The sequence below is a fragment of the Schistocerca serialis genome, chromosome 8, assembly GCF_023864345.2.
Source record: "Schistocerca serialis cubense isolate TAMUIC-IGC-003099 chromosome 8, iqSchSeri2.2, whole genome shotgun sequence".
NCBI lineage: Eukaryota > Metazoa > Arthropoda > Insecta > Orthoptera > Acrididae > Schistocerca > Schistocerca serialis.
In genome coordinates, this window is record NC_064645.1 from 624,115,415 (window position 1) to 624,137,660 (window position 22,246).

Genomic DNA, 22,246 nt, shown 5'->3' on the forward strand with positions numbered 1-22,246 from the left:
ATGTGTGTCAAAAAGCTTTACGATGTTTTGCCGGTAAAGGGAGAGTTACAGAATGTCTTTCACATTCGGCAAGATTTTTCAGTCACAATGCTTGCTTTGAAAGGTTACTGTTGGTGAAAGAGAAGAAATGTGGCTTTCTTGTTATTTCAGTTCTAACCACATTGATCTAGTGAGTCTTCCAGTCCCCCCACTACTTTAACCACCTTTTCATTGTGTGTGGGACTTCCTCACATCATCATTAACATTCAGGCACAGATTGTAGTTTGACAACTGTCTGCTATAGAACATTAACTGATAGTATTTGAAGAGTTAAACAGTGAAGTATAAAGGTTACTCTTGACCAGACTGTTCTGTGATATGTTATTACTTCCTTTCTGTGGCAAGGAAGTTACACTCAGGTTGCATGGTACTATTTTGTTAAGCTTAAACATCAATAAGTGCAATTACCAGATGATAAATATTTCTGTACTCAAAAAGAGTTCTGTCTTTGTACTTTCTTGTTCCATGTACCTCGGAAATTTACTTAAACAGTTACAGATAACAAAATAATTTATCCTGTGAGAAACTTTCAGATATTCTATAATGAAGACATTATATATTACAGAAAAACGAAATAAAGAGCCATTCTGGCCAGTTAAGGAATTGTGCAGCTGAAGATCCTTTATCAAAAATATCTTTACAATATTTCATTGTTTATAAGTACGAGGGTAATCCCAAAAGTAAGGTCTCCTATTTTTTTATAAGTACATACACCTGTTTATTTCTACAGTGATTTACACCAGTTTACAGTTTGAACATTTAGCTACTTTTCGACATAATCACCATTTCTGTTGATGCATTTTTGTAGACGCTGTGGCAGTTTTTGTATGCCCATGTCATACCAGCTCACCACCATGCTGTTTAGAAAGTTATGAACCTCTTCTTTCACCTCGTCATCGGAGCTCAATCGCTGGGACCACAATTAATGCTGACAGGTACTGTGAGACACTGAAAAAACTCGAATGGGCTCTTCAGAACTGGAGAAGAGGAATGTTGAGCAAGAGCGTACACATTCTCCATGACAACGCTCGCCCATACATTGCTTGGCAAACAGTTGCTGTCCTGCAACAGTTTCAGTGGAAAATAGTCACCCACCCACCCTATAGTCCTGACTTGGCGCCCAGTGACTATCACCTGTTCCCTAAGATAAAAGAACATTTGGCCGGAAAGCGATTCAGCTCCGACGACGAGGTGAAAGAAGAGGTTCATAACTTTCCGAACAGCATGGCAGTGAGCTGGTATGACGTGGGCATACAAAAACTGCCACAACATCTACAAAAATGCATCGACAGAAATGGTGATTATGTCGAAAAATAGCTAAATGTTCAAGCTGTAAACGGATGTAAACCATTGTAAAAATAAACAGGTCTATGTACTTATAAAAAAAATAGGAGACCTTACTTTTGGGATTACCCTCATATCAATGAGGAGGGCATAAACAAAACTGAAATTCGGGAGAGAAATGCCATTTTATTGATCCAAAATTTATGAACAGCAAAATGCAGTATTAGCCAATTCTGACTTATTTCATTCTCACGCTGTCAGTCATCATGTGCTGGTGCACTGTGTATGCTCCCTTAGCAGATTATGGGAACTACCTGAAAGCACTCCTTGTTTCTCAAGTACTGACAGACTAAGCAGCATAACAAACAACATCAAATTTATTATGCTGATGGTAATTGGAAATGTGCTGTTGCCTGTTTGAGAATGACATGAAATGGGAACTGATCACAGTGGATTTCCAAATAAAGAGATAATCAATAGTGGGAAAATGATAAACGATCTATCAGATGAAGGTGTATCCTATTTGTTTAGGAAGATGTGTTTCTGAAATAAATTCAGAATATTACATGTTACACTCAAGAAATATTACATTTTCTGGGGGTCTGGTGCAAGCTGGAATGTGATTTTCATCAGTCATTTTATTGGCTACCAATTGGATCTGCCACCCACCGCAGAGCCGGTGGTGAAACATCACTAAGTGTGTTGCACTCAATGTGTTAAATGGATGTAAATGTTAATTCTGGATTAAAAGTTTGTTGAAGAATTGATGTCCAAATCTTTGACATACACAAGCAGAAAAGTAATGGAGAATTCAGAAAATCAGTAGGTTATATCTGTGACCTGCAAGTATGAATGAATGGAGGTATTCGAAACAAAAGCTGAGAAGCTGTCACATAATTTAGCCAAGTGTTCAGAAGATGATATACAGTCACAGAAGACACATCAGCATACTAGGACACATATTTAACAAGATACATTTGCTACTTATATCTAATGCAAAGATACATTTTTATGATAATGGAAATTCCAGGATGGAAATGATAAAGGATAACCCTATTGTTAAGGGTGCGTTGGCTTTACATTTTACTGTTGAACATTTTATTTGCTTAATGTATGTGGAGTTACATTTTTCAGTACCTATTATTGAGAGTTTTTTTTCACAATTCATTCTGTTATCAGTTATGTTTAACTACTTGTTATGTGCACATAAGTGATGCATAATGAGAATAGCTTGGAACATCAAGAGATGAACACTAAAAATCATGCACCACAGATACTCACCTCATATAAGCTAAACAAAAAAACTATAATGACTTATGACAACACTGCTTTAACATGTTTAGGAGAAGATTCCTGAAATGACTTTCAGACTATTTCCTTACCATTCCAATCTAGAATAGTGTGTGGAAGACATGAACATCTGAATCTTTATGCGCAAGTTCCAATTTCTCTTAATTTATATTTGGCATTCAAAGGAGAAAGTTGGCGATTGTAATTTTGTGAAAATATTGCACGGCAACAAGAACGCCTTGGTCAGTGCAACTTGCTTATCATACCTTTGACCCTCCCTCTCATCCATTTTATGATAATACAACATAAGCTGCCATTCTTTGAACTTTTTCGGTGTCCTCCATCGACCCTACCTGGTAAAAACAAATGCAGTGTAGGCAATCTTTTTAGTAGGTTTGTTGCATTGCCTTCTAACATTTCTGCCAATACAACACAGTCATTGGTTCACCTTTCTCACATTTTCTGTGTGATGGTTCAAATTTAAATTGTTTGTAATTTTAATTCCAATGTATTTATCAGAATCACTGATCTTTAAATTTTACTCATACAAATAGTCGGTCCAACTCATGTGGTGATTCATTTTGATTTTCTTATACCTTTACTAGACGGTAAACGACAGCATTGTGAGCAAATACCTAAGACCATTGCTCAGGTTGTCTCCTAAATTTTTTACACACTTACTTTAAGAACGGTGGAGGGGAAGGTTATAACACTTCCTTGGTAAAACCATACATTGAGTTGTTTCTCCATTTATGGGACACAGTGAATGAGTAAGCGAATGTCAATCATCTGTAGGTGAATAGTTGCCTACCCTCGTTTGTTTAAAGGCACATTATCTGGTTTCACATTTTACTGTTGAAAATTTTATCCACTTTTGTATATGACACTACATGTTTCAGTATACGAACAAAAAAGTAGATTTTAAAAAAATGGCCAGACATTTTAATTATTTACATTTCATTCTGTCATAAATTAAGTTTAATCATTTGTTATGTGCACATATGTAATACCCCATTAGAGTAATGTTCATCAGAAATTTTTGAAGTATTAGAGGTGATCATGGAAACTAAAGCACTTGAGATTCTCAGCTCACATAAATATAAAGTAATAAAATAACATTGGAAATATCTCAGGAAACTACTAAAGTTTGACTATGATAATTACCTTTTGACATTCATCATTGTTTGCTCCATTCACATCCACTTCTCTGTTGTAAATCTTCTGCAATCTTTTTCACATTGAGAAGTACAATTTTTTTCTGAATACATTGAATGTTGGAGTTATTCCATAGAACTTCTCAGTACTGGAAATATAACTTCCAGGTGTAGAAGCAGACCTATTGTAACATATTTCAGATTTCTTTTTTGCAGTATGGTTTTACATAGTAGTAAGTTCACAAATGTTACCATAGCTTAGGTAGAATTTTCTTGTTATTGGGATGAGTGGAAGGCTTTCTATGCAGTCCACCTATCTGATGGTGGATGCTCTTCTTTGTTGGCTCATAACCAATGATATAGGTGAATTTTTCCAAATCGGAAACATTGCTTTTGGCACAGCTTCCCAATGCTTGCTGGGTACTTTTGTGTTTTCCTATGTCTCAAGAGACCACTTCATAATAGTGCAGTGTGAAGTCCTGCCAAAAGGCAGTACAATGCAGATTAAAGGTAAGTGGTCAACGAGGGGCAGAACCGTCAATGCTAGTATGTTACGTTCCAGTTTATTCTTGCTATTTGATATAAGAGCAGGAAAGAATCCAAATACAGTTTCCAAGTGGACAACTGCTGAATGAACGTCACTGAGTGCAGCTCTTCATTTCATGAACCTGTTGAAGCTTCATGCAGTCTTGAAAGACTTTTATAGGTGGTTATGCTGCAGGATTGGTAGAAAGCAGCTTTTGTTCTGGCAAGGTTTTTATCTTTACTGCCTAAATTTTCATAAATTTAGCACACTGATGACTCAGAAAATTATAAACACCTGCCTAATAGTGTATTGGTTCACCTTTGGAATGCATTAAAGCAGAGGTTGTGCATGGAATGGATTAGATATGTCCTTGGTAGGTTTCAGGAGATATGTGCCACTAGATGCATATACACAGGTCACATAGCTCTCATAAATTGTGTGTTGGTGGTTTGTAGGCACAGAACTGGCACTTAATAGTGTCTTAGATGTGTTCCATCACATTCCGATCAAAGTGAATTTGGTGGCTGAGACATTAACATGACTACACTTTCATGCCCCTCAAACCATTACAGCAGATAACAGACTTGTGACCCAGGCAGTAATTTTGCTGGAAGTTGCCACTGACACAGATATATGTAACAAGTGTGAAGGGATGCAGGTGTCCACAGTAAAGTTTGTGTACTCCATAGCTGTCATGGTGCCTCTGATGATTACCCAAGATCCTGTGGAAGACCAGGTGAATGCATTCAAACCGCAATAGGAGTACTGCCCTCACCACCCTGCATCTGTAGGAGGTGCATGTTTCGAGCAGCCATTAGCCTGTCTGACGGCCTACCTAGACACAACCATAAACTTGTTATAACCAGAAACATGAGTCTTCAACCAGGAGACACGTTTCCATTGATCCACAGTCCAATCTCTATCCCATCTCCACTGCAGTCTTAATGACACTGGAACAGGGTAACAGCCACCAGCTTTCCCATTTCTGAGATGCTTGTTCCCAGGCACTGGGCCATAATAATCTGCCATTTGCCAAAATTGCTTATGTCAATCAAATTCTCCATTTATGGTCCCTGTTGTCACTACAATGATTCTCCTTTCATTTCTGCTCCACCTATGTACTTACTGCTTCACATGCCCGCAACATCACCAAGTGGCAGTAAATCTTGCTGTGGGCAATGGTAATAATGCTTTGGCTCATCAGTGTGTGTTTTGCACTTCCTCAACTCATACCATCTACAGTAGTGTAAAGTATCTATTTTGGATAGGTGACTGAATACAAATTTTCATATAATTCCTCTGCTGTTGGAGGATGGTCTTGAGACTAATCCAAAACGGCCATATAGAAGGTGGATTGAATACATTGAAACAATTACAAACCACATGGCTGGATGCAAAAAACACAAGGTAGAACAAAGTACAACATTAATACACATGCTGTGAGGTATGCACACTGCCACAAGTGTTCAATGTACGTCTGAAACTGGTGGAATGGAACTGATCTGCTAGTACAAACCATAATAGATAAGTGATGAGAGGAGGGACTATAGGTTAATTAACCCTACAGTGATGGAAAGTGCCAGAGTCTCAAACATAGTACAGCCAGGCAAGGAGAGTGGCAAGGTGTACAGTCCACTGATATCCTAGATTATGTTAGTGAGAGAGGTGTCACCCAAGGTGAAAACTGCACGGTGGTGGCTGTAGTCGACACAGTAAGTAAAACAAAAAACATCTCTGAAATTGGTCTCCATGGCTGATGAATGGAATATCAGTTGTCTGAGCTTCTTAGACATTGCCTAACCCACTTTGAAAATAACTGTTATGTGATATTAATACATGATAAGGCAGTCGGACAGTGAGTGAGTGAGAGTAATTTTTTTACTCGAAATGGAGAGTTGACTTCTTGTGTTGCAAAAATCAATTTGGGGTAAACTATTCCTATAAGTTATTATTTTTATTTAGTTTTTGATGGTACTGGACGAACACAAAAATATGCGGTTTGGAACTTTAATAGCGGCAACTATTTATTTACAGTTCGTACAAAGTAGATACATGTTTCAAAGTTTTACTGACCTTCAAAGTAGTCACCAGCATTGTGTATAACCCGTCGCCAGCAATGTGGAAGTCATAGGATACTCTTTAGCAGTGCCAGTTGTGTTGACAGTTCGAGTGGCGCGGTCTATTGCCACACGAATTTGTAGCATTTCTGAAGCGAATGCCGTGAAGTGTTTCCTTCAGTTTAGAAATCGAGTTGAACTTAACGAGGGCTTAAGTCAGGGGAGTGCAGTAGGTGGTATAGCACTTAGCAGCCCCATCAGTCAAACAAATCAGTAACAACTTGCACTATATGTGCTTGAGCATTGTCCTGAAAAATGATGGTCAGGTCCTGCAGAATGTGTCATCACTTCTGTCTCTATGCTGTTCGTTTTTGGAACACAACCTACGACTTTGAAGGTCAGAGAAACTTTGAAACCTGTATCTATTTTGTACAAGCTGTAAATAAATAGTTGCCACTATTAAAGCTCCAACCCTCATATATGCCATTCTGGTACTGTAACAATGGTTGCGGTGGTCTTCAGCCCAAAAACTGTTTTGATGCAATGTTCTGCCATTGTCACAGAGATGATCTTCTGAGTTCTTTGTAGTCTCTTTCAGAATTACAAAGTCATCTTCAAACCTTAATGTTTTTATTTTTTTCCCTGGACTTTAATTCCTTTCCAAATTTTTCCTTAGTTTCCTTGACTGCCTGCTCAATGTATAGATTAAATAACTTGGGTGATAAGCTACAGTCTCCCTTCTCAACTACTGCCTCCCTTTCCTCTTACAATTGCAGTCTGGTTTGCGTACAAGTTGTAAATAACCTATTGTTCCCCCATTTTCTCCTTGCCAAAGAATGTATTCCAGTTAACACTGTCAAAACTTTCTCAAGATCTGCAAGTGCTTAATGTTGTTTCGTGTTATCCAACCTATCCTCTAAAGACAAATCATTGTGTCAGTATTGCCTTGCCTTGCCCCTACATTTCTCAGGAACTCAAGCACTGATCTTCCCTCATTTCAGTTTCTCCTAGACTTTCCTTCTGTAAATGGTGTATGTTTTGCACCCATAAACTGGTGGTTCAGCAATATTCACACATGGCAGCACTAGCCCCCAAAAAAGTCAGGATTATTACATTCTGAAGGCATTTCCATACAGTAAGAATATCCATGGAATGAGCATCAGATGTGCAGAACATGATTTGCCAGTGCTGTAACTAACAAATACATGTGTAAAAGAGTGTTATTAAAGTTGTCATCTTCACACAAAATGTAAACAAACTGTTACTGAAGACATGTAGCAGTTCTGGTTTGAAGTTGGTGATATGCACAGAATACTATGCTCACTCCGTAAATGTTCCAATATATGGGTCTTGCTCCTGTCTCATTTATGTTGTGTACCAGGCAGAATAGTTTTAAAAAATCTCCCAAGAATCTGAATAATTCTGAGGGAATGTCTTTTACTTCAGGTGCCTTGTTTCAATTTGCATTTTTCAGTGTTATGTCAAGTTCATCTTGCAGTAAGCCTATCATATCTTCCATCTACCATCATCAAATTCAAATTCCTCTTCCCATTCCATGAAGTGTCTTTCTTTCCTTTTGTACAGTCCTTCAATATGTTCCTTCAACATTTCAGCCTTCCCTTCTTCGCTTAGAACTGGCTTACCATCTGAGCTCTTCATATTCATACAGCTGTTGCTCTTTCCTCAAAAGATCATTAATTTTCCTGTACATTACATCCATTTTCCAACAGTAACACAGGCTTCTGTGGCTTCTTAGCCATTCCTGCCAAGCCATTTCACATTTTCTGTCAATCTCATTTTTTAGACACCTAGTCCCTTTTGTCTGTTCATTTGCTTTATTCTTGTATTTTCTCCTTTTGTCAATTAATATCTTGTGTGATACTCAAAAATTTCTACTGAATCTTGTCTATTTACAGGGTTGCCACAAGTTTCCCCAAGTGAAATTCCCTGATTTCCAGACAAGTTTTAGCATTTTTCCCTGACAAATTTTGAGATCTCAAGGATAAGTAAATACATAATTTGAAAAAAAAAAGGTAAGGACTTCTATATTTCTAAATGTGTGAACAAAATCTCAAGTACTAACATCAAAATCTTTTGTCATGAACTGTTTTTAGATGGAGAAAGCAAGCGAAATGGTATACATGTTTCATTAAGACCACTGAAATTATTTCAATAAAACAAAAGACATGTGGTGACAAAAATAAGCATTTTGTTAGAGTCACAAGGCAGATTTAAGATACCTTCACTGCTTACAGAAATAACCTCAGAAAAAATTAGGCCTCTTGAAAGAAATGTATACGGTAGAGAAGAGTCGTGTAAACCAACACTACAGGTGACAGGTAATAAGATGTTGGTTCTACTCTGTTATGCCTATTATTCTACACGTATTGTGTGATTTTTATTTCAAGAAATACACGAGTACATAGCGTCCAAACTGCCAGTGACTGCCACAATTTTCTTCTTCTTACTGTCCACTGAGCGAGGTGGTGCAGTGGTTTGCACACTGGACTCTCATTCGGGAGGACGACGGTTCAATACCGTCTCCAGCCATCCTGATTTAGGTTTTCCATGATTTCCCTAAATCGTTTCAGGCAAATGCCGGGATGGTTCCTTTGAAAGGGCACGGCCGATTTCCACCCCAATCCTTCCCTAACCCGAGCTTGTGCTCCGTCTCTAATGACCTCGTTGTCGACGGGACGTTAAACACTAACCACCAACCATCTTACTGTCCATATTTTCTAATAGATAAACTACTTTCAAAGTGGTAAAATTTACTAGAATAAATAACATGTCTGTAAAATGCCACACTATACAATTTACTTTTGGTGAGACCATGAAAATCCGCCGCATTATGCCACATGCAGACAGACCTGGCCTTCAGGCCAGATCCGTTGGAGATACCCACAGAAATGGCCTGCGGTTTTGGCCCATCACAGACGTCCACTCATGTGGGTAGCTATTCATGTGTCACAGACACCATGTTGATGAAATGAGACTGCGGTTATCACTCACACAATAGATAACTTGCACAAATACTCTGAGAGTCAATACTAATGAGGATAGGTAGCAACTCACCGTAAAGGTGATCACTGAGCCACAGACAGGCACATAGGAAAAACAATCACAAGCTCACAACTAAACTTTTGACTATTGCCTTCCTCAGAGAACGAGAGTGCACACACAATCACTCACACACAACTCATGCACAAATACTCGTCGTCTCCGGCTGCTGCGTCAACAATCTCTGAGAATCAGATCCAAACAAATCACTCCTCATGCCTCCCTGCATCAGCAGCTGCTAGCCGAGCAGCAAGTACTGCCTGCAAGCTGAGGGGAGGGATGGGAAGGGGAGAAGCAGTAAGAATGAGAGAGTAGGGAAGTAGTGTACGTACTCAGCCGTGCCCAACGAATGATGTCAGTAAACAAACAATTTCATTGTATTGAGACAAAAAACAAGATTTTCCCAATGGTTTGTTTTTTTCCCCAAATTTCCCTGATATGTTTGAAATTCTCTGACATTCTCTGATTTTCCAGAACTTGTGGCAATCCCGATTTTGCCTCTGTTGCCTTCACTCTTTTCAGCTCTGGAAGCTACTTCTCCTTCTTCTATAGTATTCATTACTCCTATTACAGTCAGCTGTTGTCTAGTAGTCTTTTTGAAACTATCAACAATTACAGGCTTTTTCAATTTATTCAGGTCCCACCTCCTTTCCATCGTACCTTTCTGCAATGTCTTCAGTTTTAATTTCCAGTTCATAATCAGTTGTTATGGTCAGTGTCTGCATTTGCTCCTGCAAATGTTTTTCAGTTGAAAAACTGGTTTCAAAATCACTCTTACGGTATACTACTATATAAGACAAGACAATGTTTAATGTTGTTACCAAATCTCACAAAAAGTTAATGACCAATTTACTTCAAATTTTTACACAATGCTCTAATAAACACTCTTATGAACATAGACTATATATTTTCAATAAATATACACACACTAAAGGAAAACAATGATGCACCATGAAGGAGTTGTGCAAAGTAGCCACAAACTGACATACATACAGGCATCAATGGAAAGTGTAAAACTGTAAACTTTGGTGATCTGTGTAAGAATGTGTGACACTACAGTGCAATTTCACCATGCACCTGGTGATGACAGTAAGCACAGGACACGTTGATTCTAGGGCATAAAGTCTTCATGAATTTCATTCTGTGTACTCAGTTGGACAGTAACTATACCTCAAAGACAGGTGCATGAACAGTATACGCACATGTCAGCATTTGAGAGGGTGTAGTACGGCTTAAAGAAGCCTGCTGGAGTAATTGGCAAACCACTCGACATTTGAATATGAGCGGTGCCACTATTCATTGATGCTGGCTGGAATGGGCGAGCCATGGCTGAACACAGCCTCAAGAAGAAAGCAGTCATCCTAGAGACATGACAGTTGACAACCGGGCAATCATGAGAGAGACAGTCAGGGCCCTAGATTCATCATTATCATTGATCTGACATGCAACTGGTGCCTCAGTGATCATAGGGCCATTAATAGGTGGCTCACAGAAAGGGGGCTGAATTCATGGAGCCCCTTGCGTTGAATACCATTGATCTTTGTACACCAACAAGTCCATTTGCAGTAGTGTTGGGCACATCTGGCCTGGAATTTCATTGACTGGAGTAGAACTGTCTTCAGTGATGAGACCCGCTTTGAACTGATGACCAATGAAGATATGCCTGGAGACAATCTGGAAAGTGGTGGGATATCAATCTGACTGCCACCTGCCATATGGCCTGACAACCAGGTGTGATAGCCTGGGGTGCCATTTCAATTTCCTGGCAGGACCCATTTTGTTGTCATCCACAGCACCCTTACAGCATAGCAGTACATTGTCGATATTCTATGTCCCGTTTTGTTGCCCATCCTGGGCTAACATTTCTGCAAGATAATGGCTGCCTGCACGTGTTTGACAAACCCTACCATGGCCAGCAGGATCACCTGATTGGTACCCCAATCAAGAACAATTAGGCAGGGCCCTCCAACCAGCTTGGCACAATATCCCTCAGGAGGGCATCCAACAACTCTATCGATCAATGTCAAGCAGAATAACTGCTTGCTCAATTTGTGAAGCTCTCACTCTTGAATAAACCATCCAATTTTTCTGAAATCGTAATAACTGTTTTGTCTGTATATGTACATCACATCTGTAGATTACTGTTACAATTGGGTAATTTCTTTGTGATGTTGATTTTTTGTTTTGTTTTAGATCATATGTACGAGGGCTAATCAGAAAGTAGGGAATGTTTTGGCATTAAAAAAAGTGCAAGCTTCTTCATCTCTCCAACCTACATCCTTCTGAATCTGCTTAGTGTATTCATCTCCTGGTCTCCCTCTATGATTTTTATCCTCCACGCTGCCCTCCAGTACTAAATTGGTGATCCCTTGACGCCTCAGAATATGCCCTACCAACCGATTCCTCTTCTAGTCAAGTTGTGCCACAAATTTCTCTTCTCTCCAATTCTATTCAATACCTCCTCATTAGTTATGTGATCTACCCATCTAATCTTCAGCCTTCTTCAAAACTCTTAAAACTCTCAGAGCATGTTTTAACATGCCAGATTGGACCATTGTGAGTTGACCAAACTGTACTGTCCCTGTTTGGTTTTATTTTGCAGAGGACTATTGTAACAATATAAGACTACCTTTCAGCTTTAATATTTCCATGTGTGTTTTAATTCACACACTGTATTATAATTGATGTACAAGACTACGTAACTGCTGAAATTGTGCAAGGCACAATAAACTAGTTAGGTATGTGTTGGTTGTGTTTAAAATGGGAGAAGATGCAATAAATCTCATTAAGTATGTATTCAGGCAGTGGGAGTAAAAAATTTTATGATTCATTACTAACCAAAACAGAAGCAGAGCAGACTTCATGAAAGGCACCCAGTGGAATAATGTTCAATTCCAAGGAGGACCACAACCAAAAAAGAATCATTTTTGCCACCTTGCTCAACTATTGCAGTCTTCTTGGTAGCTAGTACCTAAATGCACTATGAATACTAAATGATACAAGTGGGTACTCAGTGCTCACGGCCTGACAAACATCAGTGAGAGCATTAAGGAAATAATATTCAGGATCTCGAGGTTTGTTTATCCTGAACTCTTATTTCATCTGTTTGTTGCAAAACATACATGAAGTTCTGGCTGTGAATAGAGTTATTACATCTAAAGAGATGGTGAAAGATGTGTGATGCTAATTTATCCTTTCACCAGTCACATACTAACAAAACAGGATGAAGGAATATCAGCTTTTCATATTGTTTCCTCAAATGGTCTACTTAGGTAATGAGGCCTTTTAAGTACCAAAATCCACCACCATCTGGCTCACTGGTTCCTGAGAATGCCGTAGTTACGTGAGTCAATATCTGGGCAGAAAACATGATATGTAGGATTTCTATAGCCTGTTGAGCCTTCTGGAGGAATGAAAGAGGTTAACATTCCACAGAGATGAAAATGTAAGCACACAAACATAACTAGAATTCTGCCTCACCAGACAGACTTCTCAATTGAATATCAGAACTGATCTGAAAATGTAGTATCTATTTTGGCAAAATTTGCATTTGAATTTTTTGTTTGTGTGCATATGGTTAGATTTACAGATTTGAAAGGTTGTCGTGCTATGTAACTAAAGACAAAGTATGAATGCTTTGAAACTGACTGTTGAAAATAGAAGTGGTAAATGACTGAAATGTTTGCTTTTGCAATAACGTCAACAGTTTTTTCTGAAATGATCTTAGCTTGTTTTCTTATTTTGGATCTATTTAAGCTTTAAACAAATGATTGCTCTTATTGAGAAGCAGAAGTTTTTCTCTGATGTGAACAGAGTGCTGCTCTGGTTTGTTTCTCGACATTGTTGTTCGGTTCCCACCCAATTCAATAATTACAAAATTTGTAGAATATTGATGTTTACTTTTTGTAAGCATTCACAGCTGTGCAAACCATACTTGACAACATTACAGGCAGAACCAACAATGTATTTAGACATTGATGTAAAATTGGGGGAGGGGGAGGATTTGCAAGGTAGAGGAAGACTTTCGTAACGCTCAAAATACATTGAGACAACCCCCCCCCCCCTCCTGCCGGTCTCTCCTGGTCACTATAATGCTGCGTGCGGACACTATAAACTGGCTGTTGGCTATGAGTGTAAGCAAACCGAATTATGACTGCCAGAGAGAGAGGAGTTGTGCAAGTGAACAAGCCCCACTTCCTTATTGCAGGACAGCCTGCCTGCACCAGTGTTGTGTGACTCTGCAAAAGCAGAACTGCCACATGGTTGAAGAGACTGCCAATCCCATCTGATGTTGTGAGAGTCATAACTGAGCTCCTTGATGGAACAGGAATAGTAACTACACTCATTTCAAAATAGGGAAAGAAAACAAAGAGCAACCAACAACACAAAGTTTTCATTAATGGTTATTGTGCAATTAGTTGTTGAGGTTGGTAGTGTCATAAATTAGGTAGTTCATGTCTGATCTCTACCATTATTTGATACATTCCATACTTCAAAACACCTACCACATAGAACTGCCATGTTAAAGTTTCTGCATTATATCAACTCTTGAATTTTAGCTAGCAGACAAATGTTTGTATTGATGTGTTCTAAGATGCTAGGTCCTACAGCTTGTAGTGCCCCCAGAATTTTACGAAAGTCTGGAGACACTTGTGTTCCAGCTGTTTCGAACACGTGTTATTTTAAGGCAGGGCGTAAGGATGAGCATGATGGGATACTGCATCAATTTATTGTTTGTGCAGGCAAAACTGGAAGAGAGAGAATTCGTCGGCGCTAGCAAGTGTTCAGCGCGACCTGCCAAGAATAATCAAATACATCCCGGAAGCTCCGTGGCCAGCTGCAAAGAGTAATGTAGCTTTGCACTGTTGAAAAACAAATGGAGTGACTCGAGATAGTGACTGTTTATTAGACGTTGAACTGCTGTTGAGAGTACGTGGACTGGACGTGGATAGTCAGCCATGACAAAAGCTTATGTATTAATTGTGGACAAAAATGTGTAATTAATTGATTCTGGGAGCCCGGTAATGTGTGGGCTTACGTCATAAAGTTTAGATTTTTTTTGTACAAAGTGGAAATAAATATTTTCTGGTGCATTGAATGATATTCCAAGAGTAGCATATTTTTTAAATAAGAAGAGAGAGTGAAAATTTCCCCTTCCTAGCAGTGAAATCTACAGAGAAGCATCTGGTGCTAGCAGAAGACATCGGCGCTGCAAGAAAGCAGAACCAGCATTCTTCAACAAGTAAGTCCAGGAAAATGCTTAACATTACACCGGCCCACCGCAAGCTAAGTCCTACATCGCATAATTTTTTTTTTTTGAGTCATCAGTCTTCTGACTAGTTTGATTCAGCCCACCACGAATTCCTCTCCTGTGCCAACCTCTTCATCTCAGAGTAGCACTTGCAGCCTATGTCGTCAATTATTTGCTGGATGTATTCCAATCTGTCTTCCTCTACAGTTTTTGTCCTCTACATCTCCCTCTAGTACCCTGGAAGTCATTCCCTGATGTCATAACAGATGTCCTATCATCCTTCCCTTTTCCTTGACAGTGTTTTCCACACATTCCTTTCCTCTCCAATTTTGCGCAGAACCTCCTCATTCCTTACCTTATGAGTCCACCTAATTTTCAACATTTGTCTGTAGCACCAAATGTCAAATGCTTCAATTCTGTTCTGTTCTGGCTTTCCCACAGTCCATGTTTCACTATTATACAATGATGTGTTCGAAAAGAACATTCTCAGAATTTTTTTTCTCTTTTCAACTTCATCTACTTTGTGACCATCAATCCTGAAGTTAAGTTTCTCACTGTCTTCATTCCTGCTACTTCTCATTACTTTCATCTTTCTTTGATTTACTCTCAATCCACATTCTGTACCCATTAGACTGTTCATTCCATTCAGCAGATTATGTAATTCTTCTTCACTTTCACTCATGACAGCAGTGTCATCAGTGAATCATATCATTGATATAATTTCACCTTGAATTTTAATTCCACTCCTGATTTCCATCATTGCTTCTTTGATGTCCAGACTGAACAAAGGGCCGAAAGACAACATCCCTGTCTTAAACCCTTTTTAATCAGAGCACTTCCTTCTTGGTTTTCCACTCTTATTGTTCCCTCTTGGCTCTTTTACATATTGTACATTACTAGTCTCTTCTTATAGCTTACCCATATGTTTCTCAGTATTTCGAACCTCTAGCACCATTTTACATTGTTGAATGCTTTTTGCAGGTCGACAAATCCTATGAATATGTCTTGCTTTCATCATCAACCACAACGTTAGAACAGGCTCTCTGGTGCCTTTACCTTTCCTAAAGCCAAACTGATTTTCACCTAACACTTCCTCAATTGCACTATGCAGTGTATATTTTATACAGACCAGTCTACTGCACACAATTGGCTTGACACAAGAGCATCGAGTGCACTGAAACATTGTTGCGTTTGTGTACTTTTGTTTTGCAAACACATTTTTACACACATTATCTTTCCAAACTGGGCTTCACCATGCGATGTGTGCAATACCAGCAACAGAAAATTGGACCAATTTTTTTTTTATATTTACTGTAGAAAATAAAGTTATGTCAAACTATCTTTGATACAGTAGTTCACCTGGATACAATTTGCTATGGAATCGTTGTTTGTTGTTGTTGTGGTCTTCAGTCCTGAGACTGGTTTGATGCAGCTCTCCATGCTACTCTATCCTGTGCAAGCTTCTTCATCTCTCAGTACTTACTGCAACCTACATCCTTCTGAAACTGCTTAATGTATTGATATCTTGGTCTCCCTCTATGATTTTTACCCTCCACGCTGCCCTCCAATGCTAAATTTGTGATCCCTTGATGCCTCAGAACATGTCCTACCAACCGGTCCCTTCTTCTTGTTAAGTTGTGCCACAAACTCCTCTTCTCCCCAATTCTATTCAACACCTCCTCATTAGTTATGTGATCTACCCATCTAATCTTCAGCATTCTTCTGTAGCACCACATTTCGAAAGCTTCTATTCTCTTCTTGTCCAAACTATTTATCGTCCATGTTTCACTTCCATACATGGCTACACTCCATACAAATACTTTCAGAAACGACTTCCTGACACTTAAATCCATACTCGATGTTAACAAATTTCTTTTCTCCAGAAACGCTTTCCTCGCCATTGCCAGTCGACATTTTATATCCTCTCTACTTCAACCATCATCAGTTATTTTGCTCCCCAAATAGCAAAACACCTTTACTGCTTTAAGTGTCTCATTTCCTAATCTAATTCCCTCAGCATCACCCGACTTAATTCGATTACATTCCATTATCCTCGTTTTGCTTTTGTTGATGTTCATCTTATACAGCCGGCCGAAGTGGCCGTGCGGTTAAAGGCGCTGCAGTCTGGAACCGCAAGACCGCTACGGTCGCAGGTTCGAATCCTGCCTCGGGCATGGATGTTTGTGATGTCCTTAGGTTAGTTAGGTTTAACTAGTTCTAAGTTCTAGGGGACTAATGACCTCAGCAGTTGAGTCCCATAGTGCTCAGAGCCATTTTTTTCATCTTATACACTTCTTTCAAGACACTGTCCATTCCGTTCAACTGCTCTTCCAAGTCCTTCGCTGTCTCTGACAGAATTACAATGTCATCGGTGAACCTCAAAGTTTTTATTTCTTCTCCATGGATTTTAATACCTACTCCGAATTTTTCTTTTGTTTCCTTTACTGCTTGCTCAATATACAGATTGAATAACAACGGGGAGAGGCTACAACCCTGTCTCACTCCCTTCCCAACTGCTGCTTCCCTTTCATGCCCCTCGATTCTTGTAACTGCCATCTGGTTTCTGCACAAATTGTAAATAGCCTTTCGCTCCCTGCATTTTACCCCTGCCATCTTTACAATTTGAAAGAGAGTATTCCAGTCAACATTGTCAAAAGCTTTCTCTAAGTCTACAAATGCAAGAAACGTAGGTTTGCCTTTCCTTAATCTTTCTTCTAAGGTAAGTCGTAGGGTCCGTATTGCCTCACGGGTTCCAATATTTCTACAGAATCCAAACTGATCTTCCCCAAGGTTGGCTTCTACTAGTTTTTCCATTCGTCTGTAAAGAATTCGCGTTAGTATTTTGCAGCTGTGGCTTATTAAACTGAGGTAATTTTCACATCTGTCAACACCTGTTTTCTTTGAGATTGGAATTATTATATTCTTCTTGAAGTCTGAGGGTATTTTGCCAGTCTCCATACATCTTGGTCACCAGATGGTAGAGTTTTGTCACGACTGGTTCTCCCAAGGCCGTCAGTAGTTCTAAAGGAATGTTGTCTACTCCCGGGGCCTTGTTTCGACTCAGGTCTTTCAGTGCTCTGTCAAACTCTTCACGCAGTATTGTATCTCCGATTTCATCTTCATCTACATTCTCTTCCATTTCTAGAATATTGTCCTCAAGTATGTCGCCCTTGCATAGACCTTCTATATACTCCTTCCACCTTTCTGCTTTCCCTTCTTTACTTAGAACTGGGTTTCCATCTGAGCTCTTGATATTCATACAAGTGGTTCTCTTTTCTCCAAACGTCTCTCTAATTTTCCTGTGGGCAGTATCTATCTTACCCCTAATGAGATAAGCCTCTACATACTTACATTTGTCCTCTACCCATCCCTGCTTAGCCATTTTGCACTTCCTGTCACCATCCCTGCTTAGCCATTTTACACTTCCTGTCAATCTCATTTTTGAGACGTTTGTATTCCTTTTTGCCTGCTTCATTTACTGCATTTTTATATTTTCTCCTTTCATCAATTAAATTCCATATTTCTTCTGTTACCCTTGGATTTCTAGTAGCCCTCGTCTTTTTACCTACTTGATCCTCTGCTGCCTTCACAACTTCATCCCTCAGAGCTACCCATTCTTCTTCTACTGTATTCCCCCCCCCCCCCCCCCCTCCCCCAGCCCCATTTCTGTCAATTGTTCCATTATGCTCTCCCTGAAACTCTGTACAACCTCTGGTTTTATCAGTTTGTCCAGGTCCCATCTCCTTAAATTCCCACCTTTTTGCAGTTTCTTCAGTTTTAATCTACAGTTCATAACCAATAGATTGTGGTCAGAGTCCACATCTGCCCCTGGAAATGTCTTACAATTTAATACCTGGATCCTAAATCTCTGTCTTACTATTATATAATCTATCTGATACCTTCTAGTATTTCCAGGTTTCTTCCATGTATACAACCTTCTTTCATGATTCTTAAACCAAATGTTAGCTATGATTAAGTAATGCTCTGTGCAAAATTCTACCAGACGGCTTCCTCTCTCATTTCTTTCCCCCAATCCATATTCACCTACTATGTTTCCTTCTCTTCCTTTTCCTACTCTCGAATTCCAGTCACCCATAACTATTAAATTTTCGTCTCCCTTCACTACCTGAATAATTTCTTTTATCTCATCATACATTTCATCAATTTCTTCATCATCTGCACAGCTAGTTGGCATATAAACTTGTACCACTGAAGTAGGTGTGGGCTTCGTGTCTATCTTGGCCATAATAATGTGTTCACTATGCTGTTTGTAGTAGCTTACCCGCACTCCTATTTTTTTATTCATTATTAAACCTACTCCTGCATTGCCCCTATTTGTTTTTGTATTTATAACCCTGTATTCACCTGACCAAAAGTCTTGTTCCTCCTGCCACCGAACTTCACTAATTCCCACTATATCTAACTTTAACCTATCCATTTCCCTTTTTAAGTTTTCTAACCTACCTTCCCGATTAAGGGATCTGACATTCCACACTCCGATCTGTACAACACCAGTTTTCTTTCTCCTGATAACGATGTCCTCCTGAGTAGTCCCCGCCCGGAGGTCCGAATGGGGGACTATTTTACCCCCGGAATATTTTACCCAAGAGGATGCCATCATCAGTTAACCATACAGTAAAGCTGCATGCCCTCAGGAAAAATTACGGCTGTAGTTTCCTCTTGCTTTCAGCCGTTCGCAGTACCAGCACAGCAAGGCCGTTTTGGTTAGTGTTACAAGACCAGATCAGTCAATCATCCACACTGTTGCCCCTGTAACTACTGAAAAGGCTGCTGCCCCTTCAGGAACCACACGTTTGTCTGGCCTCTCAACAGATACCCCTCCGTTGTGGTTGCACCTACGGTACGCCCATCTGTATCGCTGAGGCACGCAACACGCAAGCCTCCCCACCAACGGCAAGGTCCATGGGAAATGGGAGGGGGGGATGGAATCGTACGTATTAGATAATTTTGCATTTTTAGGCAAAATTTGCATCTATATTCTCATATATCACAAATGTGAATTTTTGAGCTCCTTCAGTACCAGACAGAAGGAAACCATTACATTTAATGGATGTTGAACTAGTAGCAAGTGTACCCACAGCCATCTGTTACATGATCTTGCAACTATTTTCTCATTCATTGACACGAACTTGAAGTCCTCCTCCTCCAGCTCAGTTCTTGTGTGCACTCTTGAATCCCATCCTGTGTTAGTTTTGGTCCGTATCACATGAGAAAGTCCACTGCCTTGTGCATTGCCTGGACCCCAAGTGACTTTTTGCTTTTGGATAATGGATGAAAATTAGTTCCATGGTAAAATTAGCAATGGTTTCGAACACCAGTGATTTTGTAACAGCAAAAGAACCTGTGCAACTTGTGTGACATGAGGAGCTGCCTCCAGATGACAAGTGGCAGGTCCCCAATTTCACCACACAGGCTGGATACAGGCCTGGTGCTTCAGGCACCTGTAGGCCAGTCAATTCCTCGTGTTGTTTATACATCAATGCCCTTATGAAATTGAGGCAGTTATGCCTGGTTCCCTTCCTTCTTTTTAACTACTGTTGATGCTTTTACTTAGGCCAGTAGTCGTAACACATGGCGCAAGAGTCACATCTGGTCTACAAACTCATTTTATGTAGTCCACAGAGCCATAATTGTTTTGATCTTGATACACAGAATAAAACTACTAGCAGAGCAGCTAAATCCACCACAGCTGTTCACACTACCACTTCTCTCATCTTCAAGCTACCAGAGTAAAAGTTCTTGGGAAAGTAGTACCAGTATGTGTCTTGTGCAGTTTGAAAGTGCTACTGCAAAAGAAAAGTGAAGGCAGATGTTTTAACCCTTGTACTAAATTACAAATGTGGTACAGAAAGAAAGAGTAATAGTTTCTTTCCAGAGGTTTCGAGCTGAACTATTACACTACCTGGAGCCCAATAAAATATCTCGTAAATACTATTTGAAATACACTCTATTTATACTAGCCATGTAAAACAAAACAAGTTAAAATATGTTTCACTCTTAAGACTGATTGCAGATGCCTCGATTTTCTGAGCTACAACCTCAGACATAACAGTTATAGAACACTACAGTATAGTACAATGGAAACGCTGGTAGAAGCCAGCCTCTGGGAAGACCAGTTTGGATTTCAGAGAAATGTATGTAAATGCAAGACCATACTGACACTATAACTTACCTTAGAAGAGAGACTGAAAATAGGTAAAGCTACATTTAGGCAGCTCTGCTGACAGACACCAAATACAACTGTGGGACACAGTGGAGCCATCTACTCGGGTGTGGCAGAGGTGCCAGTGCTGCCAGTGGAACACACGGCTGCTGATGTTCGATTCTGCACTGCTATGCCAGCAGAGCTGGCACACACTACCTGCTGCTCACTCACACATAGGCTTCTTTCGAATTCCATGTGTGTGCTATGGATAGTTTCAATACTAAATCTTTTCTCTGTGTGATATTCAAACGAAACCAGCAATTTGGAACATTTCATCTCAGGACTATTCGAACTGTGGACCTGACTGAGTAGTAGCAGCTCCAGGTGGTTTGTCAGTGGAGAAAGTTTTAGTTTTTTATCTACCAAGTGTGTGTGTGTGTTGGGGGTGTTCTTTTTTTCCCAAACAACAATACTGTCCCTTCAAAGCAGTTCCCTGCAGCAGCTAAACACTGATGTCGCCATTGTTCCCTGTCTTGGTATCAGTGGGAAAAGCTTCAACTGGTAGGGACTTTAAAATGTTGCTCATATTCTTTTGATTGTTCTCCAGAGTCCCAAAATGATTTCCTTTTAAAGACTTTTTCAATTTTGGCCAAAGAGAAAAAAGTCACAAGGACCCAGATCAGGTGAATAGGAGGGCTGTGGAACAACAGGAATACCTTTCGAGGTCATAAATTCCTCGTCGGAGGTGGCTATGATACGTTGGGTGTTGTCATGACGCAGCATCCATTTGTCTGCAATGTCCGGTTTCACTCAATTTTTCCTTTTCCTGTGCATTTTGAGAACATCTTTGTAAAACACTTGGTTGACAGTTTTTCCTGGAAGAACAAGCTCTTTATGCATGATACCCCTACTGTCAACAAAGCAAATCAGCTTTGTTTTGATCTTTGATTTGCTCATTCACGTTTTTTCAGTCGAACAGATGTCCGAGTGCCACTCCTCAATTTGATGCTTTGTCTCAGACTGTACTAAAAAATCCAGGATTCATTACCTGTGATCACATGACTGAACCATTTTCGGTGATTGACAGTCCTCTCAAGATGATCAATGGACATTTTTTGCAATTAACTTTCTGCTCAGTTCTGAGGTTTTTTGGCACAATTTTGGCACAAACTTTTCACATGTGAAAAACTTCAGTCAAAATTTGATGTATGCTGAAAATTTTTCTCACTCACCATCGTTATGGTTAAAAGTCAGTCTGATCTCACAAGAGCAAGTGCACATTCAATGTTTTCCTCAGTTTTTGAACTTTAAGGTGTCTCTGAGCAAGGTAGGCCTTCCAAAAATGATTTGTGAAAAACTTGTGCTCCTGATAAGGAATGTTCCACATAGATCTGTTTCAATACTTCAAATGCCACACTA

General features: G+C 39.6%; 1 protein-coding gene across 1 annotated transcript in view; it reads right to left on the reverse strand.

The window, feature by feature from the left end:
- The window catches only part of LOC126416344 (centromere/kinetochore protein zw10 homolog), a 186,028-nt gene that overhangs the window by 1,190 nt on the left and 162,592 nt on the right, over positions 1–22,246 (reverse strand). The window lies entirely within an intron of this gene.